General features: G+C 43.9%; 1 long non-coding RNA gene across 3 annotated transcripts in view; it reads left to right on the top strand.

The window, feature by feature from the left end:
- The window catches only part of LOC104872920, a 214904-nt gene that overhangs the window by 38250 nt on the left and 151685 nt on the right, over nt 1–24969 (top strand). For all 3 annotated transcript variants that reach the window (XR_783307.1, XR_783309.1, XR_783308.1), the window contains exon 2: nt 21052–21225. This is a non-coding gene — a long non-coding RNA (uncharacterized LOC104872920). The remainder of the gene's footprint in view (nt 1–21051; nt 21226–24969) is intronic.

The raw sequence follows: 24969 nt of genomic DNA on the forward strand, positions 1-24969 counted from the left end.
CCACAGGATCCTTTGAAAGCAAGAATCACCTCTCTGGGTCTGTTCTGGGGGCATCCTGGGGCAGAGTCCTGTGATTGCTGGTGCGATCCTTAGTGTAGGCATTCCCCATTATCCTTCTCTCCTTGTCAGACTGCATGTGGAAGTTTGAGACAGTCCCTTCAAAGAGGTAGCAGAGCCCTCGCAGAACTACAAGGGTTGGGGTAGGCAGGCCAGCGCCATGTGTTGATTTTCACTTATTTTCCCAACATCCCAAGGGGCTCATTTATGTTAGCTCTGTTAGTCCTCGTGAAGACTCTCTCATACAGATGTTCTTGTCCCATCTGCAGGGACAGTCATTGAGGAGCACCATCGTGTGTGATTGTTAAAGCCTTGGTCTTGGGAGCCCAACTTCTTGGCTTTAAATCCAGACTGTTCCATTGACTACTAAATGATCTCGGGCACTTGGCACTAAGTATTCTGAGCCTTAGTTTACTCTTCTATAAAATGGCAAGGAGAGTAGTGCTAGAATTCCTGGGTGATGGTGAGGGCTCTGTTGCATATTGAATGATCTTCCAGAAGTGGTGGCAGAACGCTGATGCTGTGACCAGAGGGGCAGAATCCAGATATGCTTCAGTCTAAAGCTGCTATTCTTACCTTTCTCTTGCTGAGTTTTCTAACCCAGACCAGTTCCCACAGAGCCTGGTGCTGCTGAAAGGCACCTGTTTTGTTGTTGTTGTTGTTTTTGTTTTTGGTACTGGGGACCGAACTCAGGACCTTGCACTTGCGAGGCAGGCAAGAACCATTGAGCTAAATTCCCGGTCCCGAGAGGCACCTTTTAAGACAAATGATGATAGGAGCAGCTCCTACAGAGATGAAAGACTGGCAGGCACCTGATGACTTAATGTTTGTTCAAAGAATATAGTTCACAAACTATCACAGGTTAGTTCTTATGGGCCAGGTAGTACAGGGGTTCAGGGGAATAAATGCATTTGGCTCATGCCGTTGACAAGAGAATTATGTGGACTTATGTGCTTCTTTTGTCAATTTTTTAAGGGACTATCTGTCCTATAGAGAAAGGAAGAATAAGCAACCCAGGCTGGAGGAATGGACCACAGCCAGAAAGCATGTCAAGAAGAAGTGGAAAGGGGAGGAAGTCACATTTGGGTAGCTGCTCTATGGTAACACAGAGCCAGGTGTTCCATGGTTGATTGGTGCTGTTACTCTCTCTCTTATTCTGCATTACTCAGAGAGCTGGTGGGACTTGTCTCAGGTCACACACAAAGAAGAATGATCTGGTCTTCTTGGCCAACATATCAAGACCTTTTTGGTCCATTCTTATTTTCTTTGTATGTTTGTTTGTTTTTTTGGTACCAGGGATTGAACTCAGGACCTTGTGCTTGCAAGGCAAGCAGTGGAACCACTGAGCTAAATCCCCGGCCCTGTTTGTTTGTTTTTTGAGACAGGGTTTTGCTAGGTAGTTCAGGCTGGCCTTGAGCTCACTGTGTGCCAAGACTGGCCTCGAATTGATGGCAATCCTCCTGTCTCAGCCTCCCAAGTAGAGCCCTATGCTTTTTGTACATCCTGATCTCTTGGCCTAGACTTTCTCCCATTTTGGGTATGCTTCTACATGCTAAAAGATCCCTTTCCTAAACTTTATATATGATTCAGTGTGTCATCACACTTGAACTTATTAATGTATTTGACATAAAAATATTTTGGGACAGATTTTCCTAGGAAATCCTAAGTGCAAAGAGAGCAGGGCACTCTCTGTCCTGTTTAACCTTATGGGCTCCACACCTAGGATAATGTGTGGCACTTAGTATGTACTTAATGTTTTCCCAGTGCAAAAGTAAGAGCTAAATTCTAACCCAGATTCCAGGCGTGAATTGCTGTAATTTCTTTGTTAAAGATACAACTACATGCCACCCTGTTCATCAGTTTAAAGTGTAGAGATAAAATGCTTTTCAGTGTATTCACAGTTGCACATTCTCATCATCCCAAAAGGAAACCCTGTGCTCCGTAGCAGTCACCTCTCCATTCCCTTCACCTGAGCCCCTGGCAGTCCAAATCTGCCATCTGTTTGTATTGGTTTGCCTCTTCTTGTCATTCTACAGAAGTAGAATCATATCATTTATCTGTTAATGGATGAGGTTGGCACATATTCATGTGGCTATTGTGAATAACACTCCTGTGAGCATTCATGCTTTGGGGTTTTCGTGTGGACATATGTTTTCATTTGTTGGCTATGTAGCTCACCTTGCTTTTTGACTCTTTTCTCAGCCAACTACAGAAGACTCTCACTGAACAGCAGCGTCTGACCTCTGGGAGGAGCTAATCTGCCTTCTCCTCTTCCACCTGCACTTACTCAGGCTTTATGCTCGGAGGACTCCACAACAGTGCTGGGGTCCCGGGGAACCAAGCCTTTGCAGCAGGTGGCTGGGCGGACATGCTGTCCGGGACTCACCACTTTCAGTAGCACCTCACCTTTCATCTTTATAGAGAGAACAAAGATCAAAATGCCTTGTTCCCAGACAAAAACAGACATAGCATTTTAATGATTAACACCATAATGTTATTATTGGCCTGCATACTCTCCTGCTGTCAGTGGGGTAGTAACAGCCCTGCTGCCTCATGCTCTAGACCTTGGGGTGAAGGATAGTTTAATAAAGATAATTCCTGCCTGTGAGAGTCCTTGTATAATAGGTGTGATGAAAAAATACAGTAAATGGTTAAATTAAAATTTATTGCATTAAAAGACACATTACATTTAATCCCCCTTGCTTTGAACACATGTACCATATCATTCTTGTCCCTTTCTGAAGCAGTTCTGGAAGTCCTCTTTTGAATGTTTTTAGTTGCACTGTCATGGCTGCCTTGTTGCCTGAACTGATCCAAAATGTTTACCTTTCATGGTCATTTTGACTTTGGGGAAGGGCCAGAAGTTGCATGGGACCAGACTCGACAAATAAGATGGATGAGGACACATTGTAATGTTTTTTTTCCAATAGGTTTATTGGTACAATTTAGGTATATGATACAGTTAAATTGATCATTGGAATCTTGTACCTTTTACATAACGTTATCTTGGTTCTTATTTTTTTCCCATTGCCCTGCCTTCTCTTCATCTCCCATCCCTACCTATTTACAAAGACTTTGTTTCTGTTTTTCCTTTTCTTATATTTTTTCTTTTCCCTTCTTACCTTTCCTCTCCCCTCCCAGTTCCCCTACTCCTTTATAACTTTTCTTCATATTGCACAATATCAATTATGCATTTTGATCCTTATTTATACTTTTATATTTTCACAGCAGTGAAACTATTCGGTATTTACACTTGTGTCCTATTAATTTCACTTAAGAGCATGGCCTCAATGTGTATCCACTTTTTGGAGAATGACCTGTGTGGAGCCAAAAAGAATGTCTATTCTTATTTTGTGGCATGGAACACTCTGTAGACGTCTATTAAGTCCATTTGTTCAAAAGCTTGGTTCAGTTCTAGTATTTTGTTGTTGATTTTTTGTCTAGATAACTTGTCTATTTGTGATAGTGGGGTATTGAGGTCCCACTACAATTGTATTAGTGCTTATTTGGTTTTCATGTCCCTTAATATTTATTTTGTATTCTTGGGGGCACTAGTATTTGGTATTACAAGGCTGCCATTCCATTGGCTGGCACCCAGTAGCAACATCACCAATATTTTTATTTTTTGGTACCTGGAATTGAACTTGGTCCTTGCGCTTGCAATGCAGGAAGCAGCACATCACTAGTTTTTTAATCATACCTTGTAAAGACACTTACGAAAGAGGACTTCTAGAACTGCTTTAGAAACTGACAAGAACTATGAGATAAGTGTGTTGTAAGCAAGAGGGAGCATTTTGAGGGGAATTAGTGGCAATGTATCTTTTACTGCAATTAGTAAAAAAGTTAAATAGTCACTATTATTTTTATCATCCCTCTTATTCCCTCTGCATGGGCTCTGCATGGCATGTTCTGGGCAGTTCTGAAACTGTTCACTATGACCCAGATGGCACAAGCCTTTTCTTTACCTGCCCCAGGTGCTCTCCTGGGCACTTTTCATTTGTTGTCTCAGTTTTATTCTTTCAGCCACCCACCAAAGTAGATGTTACTATCTTCTTTTTACTGTTTTGGGAGGTGAATCCAAGCTGTACTTTCTGGTCCTCACCTGTTAAATTGTGGAATCCCCCGAATACCTAAAAAACATGGAAGATAACTGCCACTGAGCTTTGTCTCTTCCTTTCAGGAGTAGTTTTCCAAAAGTTTTTGACTTTTCTTCTATAATCTTCCTACCTCTTAATTCTGTTTCCCTCCATCACTCTGACCTTGACATTCTCCTTAGTTTATCTAGAGTAGACCTCAGTTGTTCATTCAGGCATTCTCTCCAGGCTTACTTATGCCAAGCACCAAGCTCTGTGGTATGCACTGTGGTCCAGGTCTTCTACATCCTCAAAGTCTAATAGGAAGGCAAGTGGTTTCCAGTTAGCACAACCAGTGTTCCTTTAGAGAGATTCACATTGTAAACATTATTAAGTGGAAAACCAACCTGGAGAAATCATAAAGGAGTTCCCATGGAAGGTGTTGCTAGAGTTAGGAACTGAAGCAAAAGTGGGGTTTATTTCTTATTAGTTCCTGGGAAGACCATGCTAGTGGTGTTGACCCTTCTGCTTCTGGTTTCCTTTGTTAAATCAATGGCCTCCATATAAAATACTTGGCCTTATCTGGCAGTAGCTCACAAGACCAGGGTTTGACCTTGGACCCCAGAGAAACTGATTCTTTGGTAGGCTGGTGATCTCTGCTTAGTAGCCTGGGATGTAAAGATGGGCTCAGCTAGTCATATATTTTTTTTTTCAGGAAGTTGGACGTGGAAACTGCGGGATGTATGTAGTTAGTGCTGGGGAGAGAGAGAGACAGAACGAGAGAGAGAGAGAGAGAAGAGAGAGAGAGGAGAGAGAGAGAGAGAGAGGGAGGAGAGAAAGACAGAGCCTTGCCTGGGCTTGACCTCTACTTCCTTTCCTGTATTGGTATAGTGGTGGGAGACCATGAACAGCTCCACTATTTATCCTCCCTTTAAAAAATGGGCTTGAATGATCTGGAGTTTTAACAATTCTTTTCCAAAAAAGCATATAGGAAGAGCAAGATTTTTCCAGTTGAATTTGGAAGAGGCTGTAGTAGAATGTTCTAGAAAGGTGTAATATCATTGCGGCTATAGTCAGTGATAGAGCTGGTGGAACTAGACAAGAGGTCTTTGAAATAAGTCCTTTTATTCCTGGCTGCCTTTTATAGATACTTCTTGTCAGAGGAATCTTATCTCAGCTGTACTTTTGGCAGCTCCAAAGCTAGGGGAAATGATTTTTTTTTATAAGCCTCCACCTTTGTATAGCCCCCTGTTGCCAGCACTCTTTCTCTTATCAGGAGCTGAGAGGTTTCATAGTTCTCCACATTTGTCATTGAACTAGAATGTTTCCTGCCTGGCCTCTTCCCATTGGGGTTGACCTTGGGTAAGTGACTCACTTGCTGTATTTCATTCTCTACACCTGTAAAACGGGGTAATTATATCTACCCAGCTGCCCTGCAGGACTTTTCTCTTTCTGTGGGGGGGATCATTAGTTTTTTTTTTTTTCTTTTTGCTTTAATATACTTTAGAGTATTCATTTGTCTGTATTTAAAACTTTTTTGTCCTGCATAGACCAATACTTGCATGCGGCATATGTCCTGTGCATCTGAGTTCAATAACACCCAATCTGGACTTGACCCTGTTCCATGAAACAAGTCAGTTAATCACGCCCTTGAATGTCACAGCACTGCCAGAGCATGAGAAACGTTTCTGGCCACTCACTTTCATTGTTATACTTCTGTGACCTGGAAACAGTTGTGTGGACCTGCACAGCCTATGGACTAGACTTGGAGTGACAATGCTTTATGAGTCTTATTAAATTAGGTCATGGCAGAGGGTGTGCTTAATATGTAACTGGTGTTTGTGCCCTGTTTTTATAGAGTCATGATGAGATGCCAATCTCATGTTTCCTGCATGTTTTAAAACTCTCTCTTCATCTTTTCTGCTTACAGACCTACCATAACAGTGTTTTCTGTTGTGCTCCTTTCTCGTTGCTTTTGACTTGGTTCTCTGGAAGAGAATGTACCTGGATGGAAATATACCTGCATGGAAAGACTGTGGAATTTTGAGTTAGTCAGTGTTGCACTGAGTCTTGGCTCTGGTACTTTCTAGCAACGGGATGTTGAGCAAATTTTTCAGCTATGCCTCAGTTTCTTCATTTATAACTGGGTATTCATAATACCTAGCTGACAGCTACTGTGAGAATTAATGATCTAAGGTATACAGGCATGCCCACTGTCTAATAGGAGTCATAAAGAAGGTACCTTTGTACTTGGACTGCCTTTTTTGCCCATCTTGTATCTTCTGACATTTGGGAGATACAAGGGCAGGTTGACAGCAGTGTCATGAACTGAGGAAGCCCATCCATCCCCTACGCTCTATTTTGAGGGTTGGAAGAATGGGTGTTTGCAAACACCACAGATAATCCAAGCGCTAAAGTCTTTCTCTTTCATAACCCTTCTATCTGAATGGCCTTTGTAGCCCTGACAGTCACCTACTGGATTCTTCCCTGCTGACAGCACCCTGGTTTGGCCATGAAGGTGTCTCTGCTGACAGCTCAGGAGTGAATCCTGGATTGTCATTCATGACAATTCCATTTTTCTCTTATTTGTAATGGTTTTGAGGTGGGTTTGTTACCACACATGTAAAGGGGGAGTTGATGAGAGATATCTGGAAAATGTTTTTTCAGTTCTTCCTAGGAAGAAACTAGAAGATTCCTCTCTTTTTTGCTTTTTGCCAGAAACTGTGACAGCCCCCTTCTGAGCATGGAGGGAACCAGAAGAGAACATGGATCCTTGATGAAGGTGTGAAAGTCACTCTACCTCTGGCCGTCATGTTGCATGAATCAGGGAAAATGAATTAGCAATCATTGTCCTGCCTTTTTGTATCAAAATCCTCAAATAAAAATCGAGGAAATGAGTTTTCTGATCTTGCAGTGTTGAAGGCAGAGTGATATTTGGGAAACTTCTGAACATGAATTCTGTTTGCTCTCTGCATTAAGGAAGTGGACTTACTCATGTTGTGTTTAAATACTCGCTTCGGAGAGAGGCCATAGAGGTTCGGGTAAGTTTCTCTGACTCAGTGACTTGAGCCATGACTGAGAATACAAAGTGACATATATCCCGTTAGCCTCATCAGACACTTGGGAGAAGCCAAGGATATAATCTGCACCTGCTCTGTATGGTGCCTTTGAATTCATTGCAGTTCTTTACATTTGGATAACTAAACTGAGAATTAAAAAAAACAATAAAATGGGATTACAGCAGGTACCTCCATATGTTTGTGAGTGTGTGTGCACGTGTCTATATGTGTAGCTGTGTTAGCCTCTTCTGTAACATACTGAAACTTTTTTTTCTTTTTTCTTTTTATTGAGTTTATTGGTACAACCTAGGTATACAGTACAGTTACATTCATTATTGGGATCCTGTAACTTTACATAATAGGTCTTGATTCTCATTTTTTCCCCTGTCCCTACCCTCCCTTCACCCCCTCCTCCCCTCCCCATTTACAAACACTTTATTTCCATTTTTTCAGTTTCTCATATTTTTTTCCTCTCCCTTATTACCTTTCCCCCACCCTTCTCACTTTCCCTATACCTTTAGCCCTTTACTTCCTATTTCACATTATTAATTATCTCATTAGGATCCTGTGTACTATTATAGTACAGAGAAACTATTTGGTATTTCCATACTGAAACTCTTGTAGTCGCTCCGTTTGAGGCAATAAATGTATCTGAGTAACAGTGGCTATTGGGCCCTAACTGGGCATCCATTCTGCTTTATGACCCACCCTAATATTGGGGGTGATAATTCTCAGTACTTTTCTGTGCATGTCCCAGTGTACTTGTGTCCTTATTTCAGTCAAGCTTTGAAGAAGAGAATAAATAAATCTATCTTCAGGATGATTTCTGTACAGTGGACAGGGATATCATGTCAAGCACTGAAGAAATGGAGCTCAGGAGGTTTTGGGCTTGTTATCTCTGAGGGGAAACAAAGTTATAACTTGGGGAAATAAATCTGCTTTTATTTTTTATTAAAATTTTTTTTTGGTGCTGGGGATTGAACTCCGGTCCTTGTGCTTGTGAGGCAGGTGGTAGAACCACTGAGCTAAATCCCCAGCCCATAAATCTGCTTTTATATTACAAACTAGCAGCTAGCACCACTCATAGCAATCAGTTCTAGCACATGTACCTTCATTTCCATTTTTCTGGAACTCGGGTTTTTGCTTCTTGGAGGAGAGCCCTGATTAAAATATGCTGCTGTTTTCTCCTTGCATGCTGAGTCTCAGGACAGTGGTTGAATCAGGAAGGAGAGAGAAGTGCTTTTGGAGATAGGGAATAGAAATGTTGGCAAAGTGTAGACATACTCTTCAAGCCCTGGTGAGGAAAATCAGGTATGTGGAGAGCGGGTGTGAGGTGTGGAAGTTCTGGGTGCAGAACATGTATGGGGGCGAAAAGCAGTGGCTGGACTCCTCCCCGCAGTGCGGAGCTGCGGTTGGTTGCAAGGAGTAAGGGCTCTTGGGAACTGGACCGCGCACATACAATTTGACAATTGCTCATTCTGTTCTTCATTTTTTAAAAAATAAAACGTTTATTGGTACATTTCAGGCATGCATAATGTTAACACTCATCGTAGGGAATTTGCACCTCTACATGATATACCCTGCCCTCTTTTTTCCCATCCCCCTTCGTGTGTTTTACCATTATTGTTTCCAGCATGTAATTAACAGTCATTTTTTTTCGCTTTCTTTCTTTTTTTATGTTTTTGAGACAGAGTCTCACTATGTAATCCAAGTTGGCCTTGAACTCTCTATGCAGTTTCAAATTTAATCTTCCTGCCTCAGTCTCCTAAGTGCTGGGATTACTGGTGTACACCACCACACCCAGCTACAGTTTGTTATATTTCACTCAGTCCAACATATATTTATTGATTTGGGCTCAATGAGAAATTCAGGGATCATGGAAAAGAATCAGATGCTAGTCCTCACAGTACTCATGAACTGGGTGGGACAGATTGGCCAACTCTGAAAACTCAGTATCTAAGTGTTCCAGTAGGGAGACAGGCTGAGGGAGCAGAGATAGGGCTAGGAGAGGTTGTGACATTTTAGGGAACATCTGGAAGTTCAGTGTGACTGGAGCAGAGTATCTGTCTTGGTGTAGGCTGCTGTAGTAAGTGTGTGGGACACAAACTCTTCAGGGTATCATTTACAAGGGCATCAATTAGCCACCACTGGCCCTACCATCGCCTTGGAGGCTAGGATTTCAATTTAAGAACTGGGAGGGGAGGGGAGGGTGCAAATGTTCAGTGCAAAACAGCCCACAAGAGGTGAGAGTGGCCGGAGAGGCTCAGGCTGTGCCTGGGCTGGGCCATGGATGACCTTGTTCGGATGCATCTAGAGCATGGACTTTGCCCTTAGGTCCTAGAGGGGAGATTTTTTTTTTTTTTTTTTTATTGCTGGTAGTTGAACCCAGGGCTTCTCGCCTGCTAAGCATGCACTCTGTCACTGAACTTAGCCTGATTAGAGAATTTTATGCTGGGGCTGCATATGTTTAAAATTTGTCCTTCCCTTTCATTTAAAATTTTTTTTCTCATTTTTTTTGTAGCTTCCTAACTGACCTCTGATATGCCCTCTGTAGTTATTTTAATAATACCAATTATTGCCACCCCTACCCCCAATACTGGGGATTGAACCTAGGACCTTGTGCATGCAAGACAAGAGCTCTACTATGGAGCTACACTCTCATGCCCCTCCCTTAAAAAAAATTAAGAAAGTCTCACTAAATTGCCCAGGCTGGCCTGGAACTTGCAGTCCTCTTGCCTTAGCCTCCTGAGTGGCTGGGGTTACAGGCATGCACCATGTACCCAGCCTCCTCCATTTTCTAAACACATACTGTATTTTAGACCTTGTGTTGAACACTAACCCAACATTCATTTACTCCTCACAATAACCTCATCAGGAAACTCAGCCTCAGAGTTGAATTAATTTGCCCAAGGCCACACAGCTAGGAAAGGGTGGAGCTAGAATTTAAATATAGACACAGTTTGACTGTAAATCTGTTCCCCTGTTCCCCTGGAGGGAGATGTCCAGGACCTTGCTGAAGGTTTTGCGGTGAGTGGATGCAAAGCAATAGGCAGATGTGATTCTGGAGAACTTGAATCACTGTGGCCCTGGAACAGATTGTGTAGCTATCTGATTCTCTGCTTGCTCCAAGGCCTGTTGTCCTGTGTATAAAGTCCTCCTGCTCCTTCAGTTCCTGACTCTTCTCTTGAGAAATAGCTTTGTGGACACAGACAGCATCTGATATGTCATCTCTTCAGGTCCCCAAGCACAGCACAGTACAGCACAGCACAGCACAGCAGGTCTTCAGAAAAGAAGAAAGATGGGGCTGGGGATTTAGCTCAGTGGTTCTGCCACCTGTTTTGCAAGTGCAGGGTCCCAAGTTCGATCCCTGGTTCCAAAAAAAAAAAGAAGAAAGGTGACTTCTCTCCAACACAGAACCCTGTGGATCGCCAGTAAGTGGCTACAAACCATTCACTGCTGAGTGATCTTTTGATGTTACATAGGAATAATTATTAAAATCCCTTCTCTTGGAGGACCCAGTGATTAATTTCCATTTTTCCTTCCTCATTAAAGCCCTTTCCCCTGCACTGTTAAGAACAATAAAGGAATAATTGGCACCAACCAGATCAAGAGCCATTATAATATGAGGCTTGATTGAAGTTTTTGTTCCTCTCATTTCTTACTGCTTAATGAAGATGATGATCAAGGTTACTAAATAAGAGCTGAGCACAGTTGGTATTCTCATCAGTTCCTCTTACATGTGGGGAAACTAAAGCTTAGAGACCAAGTATTTCCCCCAAGGTTATACAAGTGGTGGTGGTGCTCTGTCTCCTATTCTTAGATTATGATGCTGACCAGCCTCGTGTTGTAATTGTATCATCATCATCATTATTATGCATTGGACAGGTCAAGCATTTACCCGAGCTGGGTACTTCTAAATCCAGAATCCCGCTTAAATTCTCAATGGCCCTGTGAGGCTAGAATGACTTCTACAGCCCAAGCATTCTGCAGCACTCTGTTCTGAATCAGTATGTTGCACAACTCCACGTTGCCTACTTATTGTTAACTCAACTTGTAAGGAAATAAAAGCGCTATAAAAAAAAAAAAGCCAACCTGGATTTATACACTTTCCACATCACCTGTTTATTTTTGCTCCCTCCCTTCCTGTAGTTATCTGTACATGTTTAGATTTTGATTACAGGTGCATATTCATTTTACATATAGGCACAATCCATACAATGTTTATTCTTCTTTATCACTTGATATTATTTGTGAACATTTTCCCAAAATGTAGTAATTATATTTTTTTCTGCCTATAGATTTTCTCTACTTTGAGGATATGCTATTATTCACTCACTTAAAGGCCTCTGTTTTTAGGCCATTTTAGCTTGCAGCAATTATCTCTGACTCCATTATTATTATTACTTTGTTATTTTATTTTAACTTACACTTGAAAACATACATATATGCAGCACAATGTGATGTTTTGGTATATGTGTACTATACATCGTGTAATGTTGAAATTAGGGGAAACATTTGTCTCATCAAACATTTTTAACTTCTTTGTGGTAAAACATTCTTTTAGCTTTTAAACTGGGAGTGATAGCACATACCTGATATCCCAGCACTCTGGGAGGATGAGGCAAGAGAATTCTAAGTTTGAACCCAGCCCGGGCAATTTAGTGACATAGGGAGACCCCATCTCAAAATTAAAATAAAATAAAATAAAATAGTCCAGGGATGTAGTTCAGTGCAGAAGTCCTGGGCTCAATCCTTAGCACCTAGAAAAACAAACAAAAAATCAATCATCTATTTATATAAATGGGTACCAAGTAATTTATTCTTTTTTTTCTGTGGTACCTTACCTTGGGATAAATTGTGAGGAGAGGGGTTCTTGGGTCAAAGCATTGGCAACATATATTTATTGAGCACCTGTGTGTTCCAGGCTTTGTTCAAGAGCTGGAGGCACAGTTATGAAGGGGGCAGACACCATCCCTGACCTCTTAAGTTTACATTCCTCTGTGAGAGGCCAATGGAATAAACACATAAGTAATTAGGAATGACAGGCTCTATCTTACCCTTTAACTCCTAGCTCAGATGGTTCTTCTCAGAAGCTACCCTGGGTGGCTGAGTGGGCTTCCTTAATTTGTGTTCCCTCATCTGCCTATCTTTCCTAGCATGCATCATAGACAAAGTGATGGGGTAGAAAATAAATGGGGAGTCCACTTGGATAGATTTCTCAGAAGCCACTCTGAGAAAGGATCGTATGAGCTGAGAGCCAGGGAATGAGAGTGAGCAGCCTTTGGAGTGATCTGGGAAGTGGAAGTGCAAAGCGTGAGTGCTTCCTCATACCGTGAGTTGTGGGCAGGACACAGAGGGTCACACATGAACTCCAGTGCTCTCCAAACTCCTATTAGCATCCTGATGGGTTTCTCTGTTTGATTCTGTTGCTACTTCAATCACTTTTCACTTAGCAGTCGGCATACTGTGTGTGTGAATCATAAATGAGTTCCATGTTATATAGACCACACCCTCATCTTGGTTGAGGAAAACAAAGATGGCACTTAATGGCTCGTGTAGCTGAAAAATCCAGGGATAGCTGGATCCAAGGGCTCAACACCAGTGTCAGGACTCTTCCTATGCTCTGCTTTACTCTGGGCACCTTTATTCTTAGGCATGTCTCCCCTTGTTCATAGTCATTCTGGCTGAAGTTTTATGTATTGGCCCAGTTGAGTTACCTGGTGGCCAGGATGGTGGATGTGTGGGTGCTTAAGAGGATGAATTGGCTGGGATGATGGAGGGGCAAGAGGAGGCAGGGATCAGCTAACCAGGCATGGACTAAGCACTGATTTCATGCAGGGGATTAAGTTGAATGCCACCTCATGGAATGAGAATAGTGAAAGTTTAATTATTCAAAGGAAAATGACATTCTGTTTACAGAAGGGGGAGGTAGGGTGCTAGGAAGGCAAAAAGAAGGTGATCTACATTGATACCTAGTCTCTTTCTGTATTTACGAAGAGAGCCTTTTCTCTCACCCATACCCAATAGCCACATTAGTTTTCTTCCTTGTCCTGAACCTCTGAATTCCCATGAGCCTGCCTCCTACAGTTGGCACATGTTCTTTTACTCTCAACTTGGGCTGCTCTGGGAATGACTGGCTCCTTCCTATCCTTTAGCTCCTAACTCAGCTGGTCCTGCCTCAGAAGCAACCCTGCGTGGCTAAGTGGGCTTCACCCATTACTTTTTAATCCCATCATCTGTCTGTCTCTTTCCTAGCATGCATCACAGTCTGTAATCTTACTAGACTATTTGTTGGTGCTTTGGATCTCTGCCTCCCTGTAGTTTTTAAACCTAGGGAGGAAAGAGACTATATCTGTTCTGTTTGCTGCAGTCTCTCTAGCTTTTCACAGCCTGGGACATAACAGGTGCTCATTTGAAGAGCACCTGTTCAGTAAAGAAATGAGTGCCTTGAGTCTTCCTAGATTATAATGGAGTCACTGGCTTAAATAGGTTAGATTTAGACCAAGGGTCTGAAGTGGAGACTCTGGAACTCAAGCTTTGACTTCAGAAGTTTCAGTTCCTAACTCTGCTTCTTTCTACCTTGGACAAGCCAGTAGACCTTCCCAAACTTGATTCTTCTTCCATAACATCGGCAGAAAGACCTTCTTCCTGTGGAGGGAGGGGTGAGAATCAAAACTGGTATTGGAGGTGGGCAACGTTGCAATCTGAGGGCCGTTATGCAAATGTCAGCCTTGTTACTGCTCTTCTGGGGTAGGATCCTGAGTCACATCTGCTTTATACCCTTTATTTCCATGTCTTGTTTGTAGTTCCCATTTATATCCTTATTTATTAGTCACATTTATTTGCCAGATAGTCACTGAGTAGCTGCACTTTCCCACTTTCAGTGTTAGATTCTGGGTTCTGGTGGTGAACAAGCATTGTCTGAGGAGTCTCAGGTGTGTGTGTGTGTGTGTGTGTGTGTGTGTGTGTGTGTGCGCGCGCGCTTGTGTGTATAGTAGAGAAAGCATGGATGAGAATAAAGGAAAAATGTCCCTGCCAACTTCAGATCTTCTCAGAGATTGTTCTGTTTCTACCAAAAGGTGGGGGGAGCGTGCCCTGGCTTCAGTAATCCTGCGTATGTGAAGAACTGGAAGGTCATCAACTGTAATGTTTTTTTCCCAATTAAAAAGTTAAAATTACTTTCAAAGACCCAGAATTAAAAATACCAGTAATGGAAATCACTAGGTTTCTCACTGGATCTGGACACAATGGCTTGTTTCCGCTTTAGGTCTCCCTGGAGACCTAGGATATTGGGCAACTGCAGGCCAACCCATTTGACTCTTCCTCATTTGGCCTGGACTGAGCTTGCTGAGCGTGAAGCCATTTTCCAGCTCTTAATGTGAACAAATGACATGAGATCCTGATTTCATCACTGCTTATCAGGGCTCAGAAGCCTCTGTGTGTGTTTTTCAGCTGGGTTATCACTATCATTCCTTTGTGTACTTCTATCTGTTCCCAAAGAGTGCGGTCCTTACATTGTGGTTCAAAACGCACTAGAAGTTTAGTCAAATGTCACATCACCCAAAGACTGTATGCCCTCTAGACGTCTAAGGCTGGCACATTCGGACTCGTGGATACTTTACTGATTGTTTTTTGGAGAAATATGTTCCTTGTTGCGCCTCTCTGAAAGCTGTACACTAAGGCATAGATGGGAACAATAATTCCTTCACGGAGTAAGCTGGAAGATGAGGAAGAAAACATTTTTCTTTAATCCAGTCCTGTTCTTGTCAGCCTGCTCGGTTCACGTGTGCACAGTTGGATGGCTGCCATTTAAGGCAGATGCTTGTTGGGCACTGTGCTGCCTGTCTACAACACCAGCAGTCCAGGAGGTTGAGGAAGGGGACTTCGAGCCCATTCTGGTCAATTTAGTGATATAGCGCGATCCTGCCACAAAACAAAAGACTAGGGATGTAATGCAGTGAGAAGACCCTGGGTGCAATCCCTAGTACCGTCCAAAAATAATAATAAATAGCAGACACCCAGCTTTGGTTCACGAACACACTCAACGTGGCAGAATATTTTTTCACTTTGCCACTGTTTAAATTTGTTCAACACTGGGCCTTTGGTTTTCATCTTTGGTCTTTTGCTCCTGCCTATCATATTTATTAACTTATTCAGGGTACCCCAGCTCAGACCACAGAGTTTCCTCAGCACTTACCTGGGACTCTATCCTGTTGATCTTTTAGGATTCTCCAGGTCCAGAAGTGCCCTCTAAGCCTCAGTCCTTAGCCTAGACCCAGTTAATTGGCTTCTCCTGAACCCGGATGCCTGCTGTGGTCCAAGCTCTGACTGAGCACTTGTAGTTTATTTTGTCTGGCTGCCTAACATCAGGGGCACCTTGTTTTTCTAAAGATTGCTTTTCCTGAACCCCAGCAGGCTTGATCCTCTACCTTTCACTCCCAACAGGTGTCTAGCATACTTGTTGCCTGGGCTGAAGCAGTAAAACAATTCTTCAGTGCCATAAACACAAAGCTCACCTGCTGAAGGTCAGTGTGTTTAGAGATGTTTTTATAGCCAGCAAATACAGCAACCATTTACAATGGCGCATACTGGGTTGTAAATTATCTCCCTGATAGCACTTGCCCCATTTTTACAGAGAAATGGGGGGGGGGTCAACTTTGCATGGTGAGAAAATTCAGTTCTAGTTTTACCTGGGGACTTCCTATCATTCTACTGATAAATGATTTCTTTTTCCCCTGCAGTCCATCATTTAACATTGGCTATTTAGCCTAAAGGCCCAAGCTACATTTGTCCAATCAGTCTTTCTTTCCTGATCAAACTGACCTTTGAAAGGCCATGTGAAGGGTGTTTCCAGGGCTTGAGGCTCTGTTGTTGACAGCTCATGAACTTTGGGACTTAGGGGCATTTGGGGCCTTAAATCACCTACCAGCAAGAGTATACTGCTTCTTAGTACCTTGTTCTTCCTCTCTTTGCCCTGTTGAGTCCAGGACACAGAAATCTTGGGTGAAGAAGGACTGACAACTATAGATTGGGGAAGTGGGTGTCTGGCAGCTTCTAGGTAGATGACAGCCAGGTATATTTGAAACTCAGGTCTGCGGTTGTCTGGCTGAGTTCACTTGGGCATGTGGCCCCTCAGCAAATTAGTCAGGACTGTTAACTATTGACTACTTTCCCTTCCCCTGTCCCCAGAAGAATGGAAAAGGCTGGGGAATTGAGGAACTGCTGCAGAGCTCAGTGCTTGTGAGCCTGGATGTGATGTGAATGGAGGGGTCTCATGATATAAATGGGTCTCGACCGGCTGACCCACAGCACTGCGCTTCAGTGCTTAGCAGGAGCTTGTCCCGACTCTCCTGCTTTTCTGCTCTTAGAGCTGGTCCCAGTTCTGGCTTCCTCATGGTTTGGTGGAGAAACTTGAGGGTTCTGGGGGAAGGGATGTGTTTTCCTGTGTAGCTGACTCCTAATCACTTACTGACAGACAGGTGGGCAGAGAGACCTGGAGACCTGGAGACCTGTCATGAGGTCACTGCCAGCTCTTCTAGTCCAGTCAGCCACCTAGCCCCGGTGGAAGGTGCCACAGGCTTGTAAAACACCAGGATGTTTCTGTAGGCATTTGCAGTGAAGAGCTTTCCCCTCCTTGACTTTAATTCAAGGCTGGCTTGGGTCTGGGAGTTTCCTACTTCCCCTAATTCCTGAACAAATGAATTGGATCAGTTTGGGCTTCTTCTAGCTTGATGTCCCCGCTCACTTACACACAGAGGAAGAAGCTCTGAAATCCAAGTCCCTGCCATACTGACAGTACCTTCCAACCCCTCAAGGCTAGAGTGAGTTCCCCTGGATGCAGGGGGAACTGAGGCCCTGAAGAGAATGGCCTCGCTCATCTCTTGCAGCCAGGAAGTGGAGGCTGGGATCTCCAAGAAAGACTCCAGCCCCCAAACCCTGCACAATTTCACCGCCCATCATTGGGGGGGAGGAGAAGGGAAACGTCTAAAGAAATGCAGTTATTGCTTCACCAAGACAAGTGAGTTTGCTCATGGGATGGAAAATTGTGAAACCTGGCTTGGAAAGCTTTCTGTTGGATAGACTGTGAGGCCTGCATGGTGAGGGTTCTCCCATCACACCTCACTCTGCTTAGCTTCTAGTTAGAGATCTGGCTGCTGGATCTTGCTTTCTCAAGCAACCCAATCAAACTGATGGAAACGGCCAGTTTTAGGTATCTGACCACCTCTTATTAGCAGTTCTGCAAACTTACATATGCCATTCTGTAACAGGAGGCCTGTGATCTTAGGGGCTCCTTTGAGCCCCTTGGGTAGGGAAGGGTTATTGCCATCTTCATCACTCAAGTGAGGAAGCAAGTGCAGAGAGTTTGTGAGACTTTCCAAAGGCCCAACAGCTGATAATGGTCAAGCCATACTGGGGCCCAGCTCTACCAGATCCCAGCATCAGTCTCTTTTCACAGTCCTATACTAAGGGTTGCTTTGTATTCAAATGTGTTCACACTTGTGCTCCAATTCAGTTGTCATAGCAACCTTAGAAATCCAGGTGTTAAGGAGGTCTCCGTGCCCCTGAATTTCCTGGATTCTATCTTCTTGTTCTTTGTTATATTTAAAGAACAAAATCCTCCATTTTCTGTCTCTCCATCACCCATATATCCATCCATCCATCCATCCATCCATCCACCCACTCATCTTTCCAGGAGTCACCCAGTCATTTTTTCAGTTCCTGTTGTATGGGTCTTATGCAAGGTCTCAGTATAGTGACCATATAGAGCTGTCATTTTGCCACCAGGAGCCTGTAGTCTGTTGAAAGCACAATAAAATCACAATAAAATGCTGAAATAAATGTGATGCTAGAAATACGCAGGTGGAGGGAGTTTAGGTTTGCCTCGTTAATTGGTGGAGGTGATAGTACTCTGCCCCTGCTTGCCGAATACTTTTTTTGTGTGTCTATGAAATACTTCCTTTAATTTTTAAATTTTTATTAATAAATATTTGCAAGTACATAGAGTTTCTGTTCATTGTAGGGAGTTGGTACATGTATACAACATATCCTAATTCCTTTCACTTTCCCTCACTATCCTCCCTGTCCCTTTCTCCAAAATACTTTGTTTTGAAGAGTGTTCTGCATGTATTTTTAAATTTCCTAATTAAACGGGGCATCTGCCTCTGTGGCATTCTGCAGGCAGCGGTTGAGCAGGAAGTCATCCTCCATGTGAGTTAGGTTAATTTGGTGAAAATGACATGAATAACTGTGTAATCTGGGGTGATAGGAAAGCCAGGGAAACACAAAGCTGCCCTTGATGCTAATTGCCTTGTGACCTTGGACTCTAGCTGGTTACATAAATCATCTTCAGGTGAGAACTCACCAGGGCTCACCCAACTTGACAGGAGCTGAGCTGCCTCTTCTCATTAGGATCCTGAGTGCGTTTCTGTAACTGTCTGGACACGTAGACAAGACTCTCTTTCTGGAGTTCACAGGTCCTAGAGAGTCTCTAGGAGGACTTCAGTGACCTGGGAATATCTGAAATTGGATACAGAATGTTGTGTGTTTTTATGAATATGTGTAGTTTTCTGGGAGAAGGGCTGTATCTTTAATCAGTTTTTTAAAATTGTCCCTGAGAATAGGAATTAAGGTAGTGATGCAGCTTCTGAATCCTACCCAAATGAAGTGCTCTTTCTCCTCCCCTCTCTTCTCTCTCATATATATCTGAGGCTGGCCTCAAACTTGGTATCCTCCTCACTCAGCCTTCTGAGTGGCTGGGATTACAGGCTTGTGCCTCCATGACGACACTTCCGTCTAAGCAAAATTTTGCTTTAGCAGGTCTGGATTGAGCCCCAAGACACTGTTTTTGGTTTTTTTTTAGATTTCAAGGTCATTCTAATGCTCAATTTTGGGAACCATTGAATTAGAACATTGCTTCTCATACTTTAATGAGCATATGAAGCCTGTGGGTCTGCAGAGATTGTTAAAGTGTGTGCAGATTTTGGTTCAGTAGGACTGGAACTGGCCCGAGATCTTCCCTTCCCTCCTTCCCATCCCCTCCCCTCCCTTTCTCCTCCTCTTTCCTCTTCCCCTTCCTTCCTCTTACTGGGAGTGGAACCCAAGGCCTTCACACTAAGCTACATCACAGCCCTTTTAAAATTTGTTTTGCTAAATCATTAAGTTGCTCAGTCTGGGCTCAGACTTGTAATCCTCCCGTCAGCCTCCCAGAGTGCTGGTATTACAGGTGTAAGCCACCATGCCTGGCTGGATATCTAACCAGCTTCCAGCTGACACTGATGCTGGTGTTCTGTGCACCTTGCTTTGACTGGTAAGGTTTTGTCTATAGGCATTCTTCTGCCTGGGTCAGTCACAGGGCATTGGTTAGATTTAAACCACTTCCAATTCTTTTGTTTAGGAGTGGGGCAGATTACTCAAGCCACTTACTTCCCTTTGGAGTCCATGATTAGAGGGAAGTCAAAATATTTCTTAGGGAATGTTAAGTACTTAACAGTCCCAAATTTCATTTCCAGTGGCAGTGCAGAGAGTGTAAAGAAGTCTGAGGTTAGATATACTTAGGTATGACTCTGGGCCCCAGGATTGATCATTCCTGTGTTTCATTAGAGATGATGTCTGCTATGAGTTATTGATTAATGGTGGCATAAACCACAGTGGTTTAGTTTTCATGCATAACAAGAAATCCTTTGTTGGCATTAGGATCCTTGGGTCAGCTGCCAGTCATCAAGGACTAGGGTCATTTTGTTTGGCCTGACATGTCTACCATTGGAAAAGAACACATCTGGCATCTTTCCCGCGTTTTAATTAAGAAGAAGGGATGTGTATTGGAATTGTGCTGCCTGGCCATTCCTACTTGCAAGAAATGTTGGAAAGGATACCAAGAGCTTCCAATCCCTATTCTAGAGAGTAGCGAGAGAGAGGAGATTTGAGAAGTGCTATTAGGTCAGCTCACGATATCATTTGCAACACCACATGACTCTAGGCAACTTACTGAATCTTTTTAAGTGTCAGTTGCTCCATTTGTAAAACAGAAGACTAGTTCCTTATAGCAGTGGTTTACAAAGTGTGGTGTGTGGTTCTCAGACCAGCATGGCAAAGCAGCACCCGGAAATATCCCACTGACTCGGAAACTCTGCGGGTAAAGTCCTGGTTTACAAGGCTTTCAGGTGATTCTGATGAATGCTCATGTTTGAGAACCACTGCCTTGATTACCTAAGGCACTCATCAGAGAGTGCTCATAGTTTTTAGCCTGGGAGTTCACATCTTAGACTAAAACAAACTATGATAGAGTTCATTTTTGGAATGCTGAATAATAGATTTCTTGCAATAAGAAGCTAAAAATACCCAAAAAAGAATTTCCATGTATTTTTAAAACTAGTGATAATCAACTCTGTAATTCCTAGGATCTTTTTTGTTTTTTGTTTTTGTTTTTTTTTTGTTTGTTTTTTGAGATGGGGTCTCACTGTGTAGTTGAGATTGACCTGGAACTCACTATGTAGCCCAGGCTGGTCTTGAACTCACAGTGATCCTCCTGCCTCAGCCTCCCGAGTGCTGGTATTACAGGCGTGAGCCACCGTGCCTAGCTAGAAGTTCTAGCTCTATTGAGATATAGTTCACATATCATTAGATTCATCCTTTAGTATTTAATGCAGCGGTACTTAGCATATTCTCACTGAATTGTGCAACCATCACCACAATCAAATTTCAGAATATTTTTATCACCTCCCAGGGAACCTCATAAATTAAATACCGAAAATTCTTCATTCTCTTTTCTTCCCAGTCAGCACATACTAGTATGTATAGTGTTTCTAAGGACTTCCTTTACTTATTTGCTAGCTATTTAATTTTCTTACTGACTTGTTTACTAGGAGGAATTCCAATAATTGACACCATCGACGAAGACACCGAAATCCTAACACGAAAGTCGAGCATGAGTTCATTCTGCAGTGTGGCTGCCAGTGAAAACAACAACAGCAGCAATGATGATTGTTCATTGTTGTGAACAGATGTGTTTCTGTTCAGCCAGGAATGACAACATTTGGGTAAGTGATTGTGTATCTGAGGTCCTAAGACTCATCCGTCAGGTGCGGGGAGACGAACTTCCCTAAATAGTCTCGAAGGACTGTAGTTCTAAGAGTCTTGCTGCTATTTTATGCTGGTGGGAGCCAACAAGAAGGAGTTTTACCCATCGCACTGAGAGTGGGAGCAACTGGTGGGAGTGCACTGAACTAGAACTAGAGGACCAGGCTGGGGAGGCCCTGAAGCCTTGGCTTCAGAACAAATGAGGGTTTACTTTGGAGGAGGGAATGGGCTGGGACAAGAACCTTGCCTCGGAGTGTCTAACCTGGAAGAGGAAGCTGGATTCTATGGGGCTCCAGGGATACAAGCATGACTAATGGAAGAAGCTGCGGACAGTGCAAGGGAAACTCCACAGGAGTCAAATCAAATAAGAGTTATTTGGGCAGGTCGTGAGCACCCTGTCTCTGCAGTTGTGCTTTGGAATGGCAATTGAAGAATCCAGTGGGGGTCAGACAGGAGGATCTTTCATATTTCTGGCATAATATAATGTGAACGAGACCAAAGTGAAGTAAGTGTACACTGAAAGTCCTTACCTCTTCCCTCCTTCCATGGACAGGAGCCAGTAGGAATAATGGAGCTTTTGCTTGTGACTCTGTGCATCTCCTTTATTGGCTTTTTGAGACAGGATCTCACTGTGCTGTTCAGGCTGGCCTTGAACTCAATGTGTAGCCCAAGCTGGCATCAAGCTCGTAGCAATCTTCCTGTCTCAGCCCCCTGAGTGCTGGGATTATAGTTGTGCACCAGAACACCTGGTTTCTGTCTTCTGTTTAACTGGAGTTTTGATTTTCCAATAAGGAGTTCCCAGCTGGGGATTTGGCGCAGTGGTTCCACCACCTGCTTCAAAAGCACAAGGACCCGAGTTTGATCCCCGGTACCAAAAAAAAAAAAAAAAGTTAACTAATAGGGGGTTCCCCAGGGATATATGAAGATAGTAGTTTTCCCATTGGTATTATTTTGTTACTAAGGTAGACAGCATTCAGGTTCAGAAACGGCCCCTCTCTCAGGGTGCATGGACCACTGGTCTATAGAGCCAGGAGCCTTCACGGTGGCACAGATAGCGCCTCTGCTAAGGTAATCAAGGAGGCCTTCATAACATGGAAGCTTGAGATGAACTCCAAAGAAAAGTAGGGTTCCTGCTGAAGCCGAGGGCTAAGCCTTAAGGCTCCTGTTAGAATTCCTCTGGGGTCCTTGGGATCCAGCCTGACTAGGAGTGACGATGATGGTTAGATATCAGGTAGGTGCAGTGGCACAAGCTCGTAAGTGCAGCTCTCTGGGAGGCTGAGGCAGTAAGATCACAAGTTTGAGCCTACCCTGTGCCATTTAGCTATGTAGTGAGGCCTTGTCTCAAAACAAAACAAAAAGGGAGGTAGCTAAGTGAGAAGGCCTTGGATTGAGTCTCCAGCTCTGCAAAGTTAATATATTCAGCAGAGTTTGTCCAGGGCCTCTTTTAGCACGGACATTTCATCTCCTAGGACCCTCACTCACGTCAGGCTCCAATTTAAAAGGTGGAAACTGAGCCACCACTTGGCTAAATAGTTTAGCAGGGATACAAGTACTTGTGGGTGGAGGGGCAGGGTCATGGCGAGGCTGCCCTGAGGAGGCGACGGTGGGCCTGACTTTGAGGAACAACCAGCTTTTCATCTCGGGTCAGCACACCAGGAGAGCGCAGATCAGATGGCATCAGGACAGCCAGAGCATTGGAGAGCTTGGCTTGCAGTCCACAGTGCTGAGCACCCACTGGGGCAGGTGGTGAGGAGTGGGCAGGAGCTGCCTGCCTCGGGGGATGGCCCAGGTCTTGGAAGACCTGTGTGTTCCGCTCCAGGTGGCGTGACTTTCCCTTCTATGCTGAGCACTGAAGCTGGGGAGTGGTGGTAACACCTGTGATTCCAGCACAGGGAGGCTGATTCAGGAGGATCTCATGTTTGAGTCTATCCTGAACTATTTAATGAGACTTTGTCTCAAAATATTACATATAAAAAGATCTGGGAATAGAATGTGAAGGTTCTGGGTTCAATCCTCAGTACCACAAAGAAAACAACAGCAACAACAAAGTCAGACATCAACTCAGGTGAGCTTGAGAAATCTCTGCAGGCAGTATATTTTCCCTATCTGCCTGGTCTCCTCTTACTCCTCTGCTCTGACACCCCTGCCTTCTCCTTGTTAAGTGGGTGGTTGTGACTGGCAGACTCAGGACTCACTGATCAGACCCATCTCACCTGATCAGACTCAAAGAAATTCCACAGACAAAGCTTGAAAGCCTACTGTACAGTTGCTGAAGATGAGTCTCCGTTCAGCAGCCTTGAGCTGTCCTGACCCTTTAAATGAATTCAGCTCCAATGCAAGTGCAACAGATTGGTCTGTCTTTGAGGCCTGAGAAAAAGTGTGATAATTTGTGCTCTTGAAGACACTTCTTGAAAAACTAGCCCAGTGTGGTGGCTTATGTCTTTAATTCTAGCACTCAGGAGGCTGAGGCAGGAGGATTGCTGTGGGCTTGATGCCAACTTGGGCCACATAGTGAATTCAAGGCCAACTTGAACTATATAGCAAGACCCTATCTCAAAAAGCCAAAACAGACAAACAAAAACGTGGGCGAGAGCCAGGCATGGAGATGCATGAGTATAATCCCAACACTGGGGATGCTGAGACAGGAGGATCACAAGTTCAGAGCTAGCCTAGGATATGTAGAGAATTTGAGGCCAGCCTGGACTGCATAATGAAACTGTCTCAAAAAATCCAGTCAAACCAAGGGCCAACCAGCCAACCACCCAACCAACCAACCAAAAACAGGGCCAGGACTGCGGGCGTAGGTTGGTGGTGGAGCACATGCTTTATAAGCATGAGGCTCTGGGTTCCGTCCCTCACACTGAGAAGAAAAAAGAATGGTGGGCAGTTAAGGAATTCATTCCCAGTGGTTACTATCTTTGGTACCAGATGGGTTAGAATTTGAATTCTGGTTTAGCCCTGTCTAGCAGGGCTAGAAATTCTTGGTTGAGAGTATAGTTTTTCTTTCAGAAATCTAGGAAACTAACCCTAGATTTGTGAGGTTAGAACCATAGAAAGTATAGAGAGCTCTGAGGTGTTGGGACGGTGGGCTTTTTGCTTTGTGTCATGTGGTTATTCTTAGCAGAGCAAGTGATAGTGTGCTGGGGAGATGCAGCTCCTTCTAGGGGCCCTGGGGTGTGAGAAGGGTTTATGGAGCCCCCTGGCCATTGGGCCCACCCGTTTCTTCTGTGGATAAAGGCTTGGACTGAACTTCACCCTTGTACAATGAGGAAACATGTTTTAAAGGCCTCACTTGTCAAAAAAGAGTTATAAAACAGACTTAATGAGACTTCTGGATGAAGCCCTGATCATAGGACTGGCTGCTCTCAGCTGAGCGAGGCAGGGATTCAACCAGAAACACTGGCTGAGCCTTGCTCCAGGTCTGGCTTGTTGCAGCCTGTTGGGCCTCCACGTTCTGTCTGCCTCAGCCCTTACCTCCCTGATACAGTGCTTATCTGCCAAGTGTAAGGTGACTGACTGTCAGATATCTGCAAATATAAATCCAGGCTCTCGTCACCCGTGAGAGAATTGGGTAGCCCTCTGGTGTTTCAGTGGGGTTCTGAATAGAGGCAAAGCATCAGGATTCATGCAGGCCCCCTGCAGAGCCACAGCCACGGCCACTACGGCCCCTGCCACCACCTGTGCCTCCGCCTCCTCCTCCTCCT

This window comes from Fukomys damarensis, unplaced genomic scaffold (assembly GCF_012274545.1).
Source record: "Fukomys damarensis isolate Sample0158 unplaced genomic scaffold, DMR_v1.0_HiC HiC_scaffold_36, whole genome shotgun sequence".
Lineage (NCBI taxonomy): Eukaryota > Metazoa > Chordata > Mammalia > Rodentia > Bathyergidae > Fukomys > Fukomys damarensis.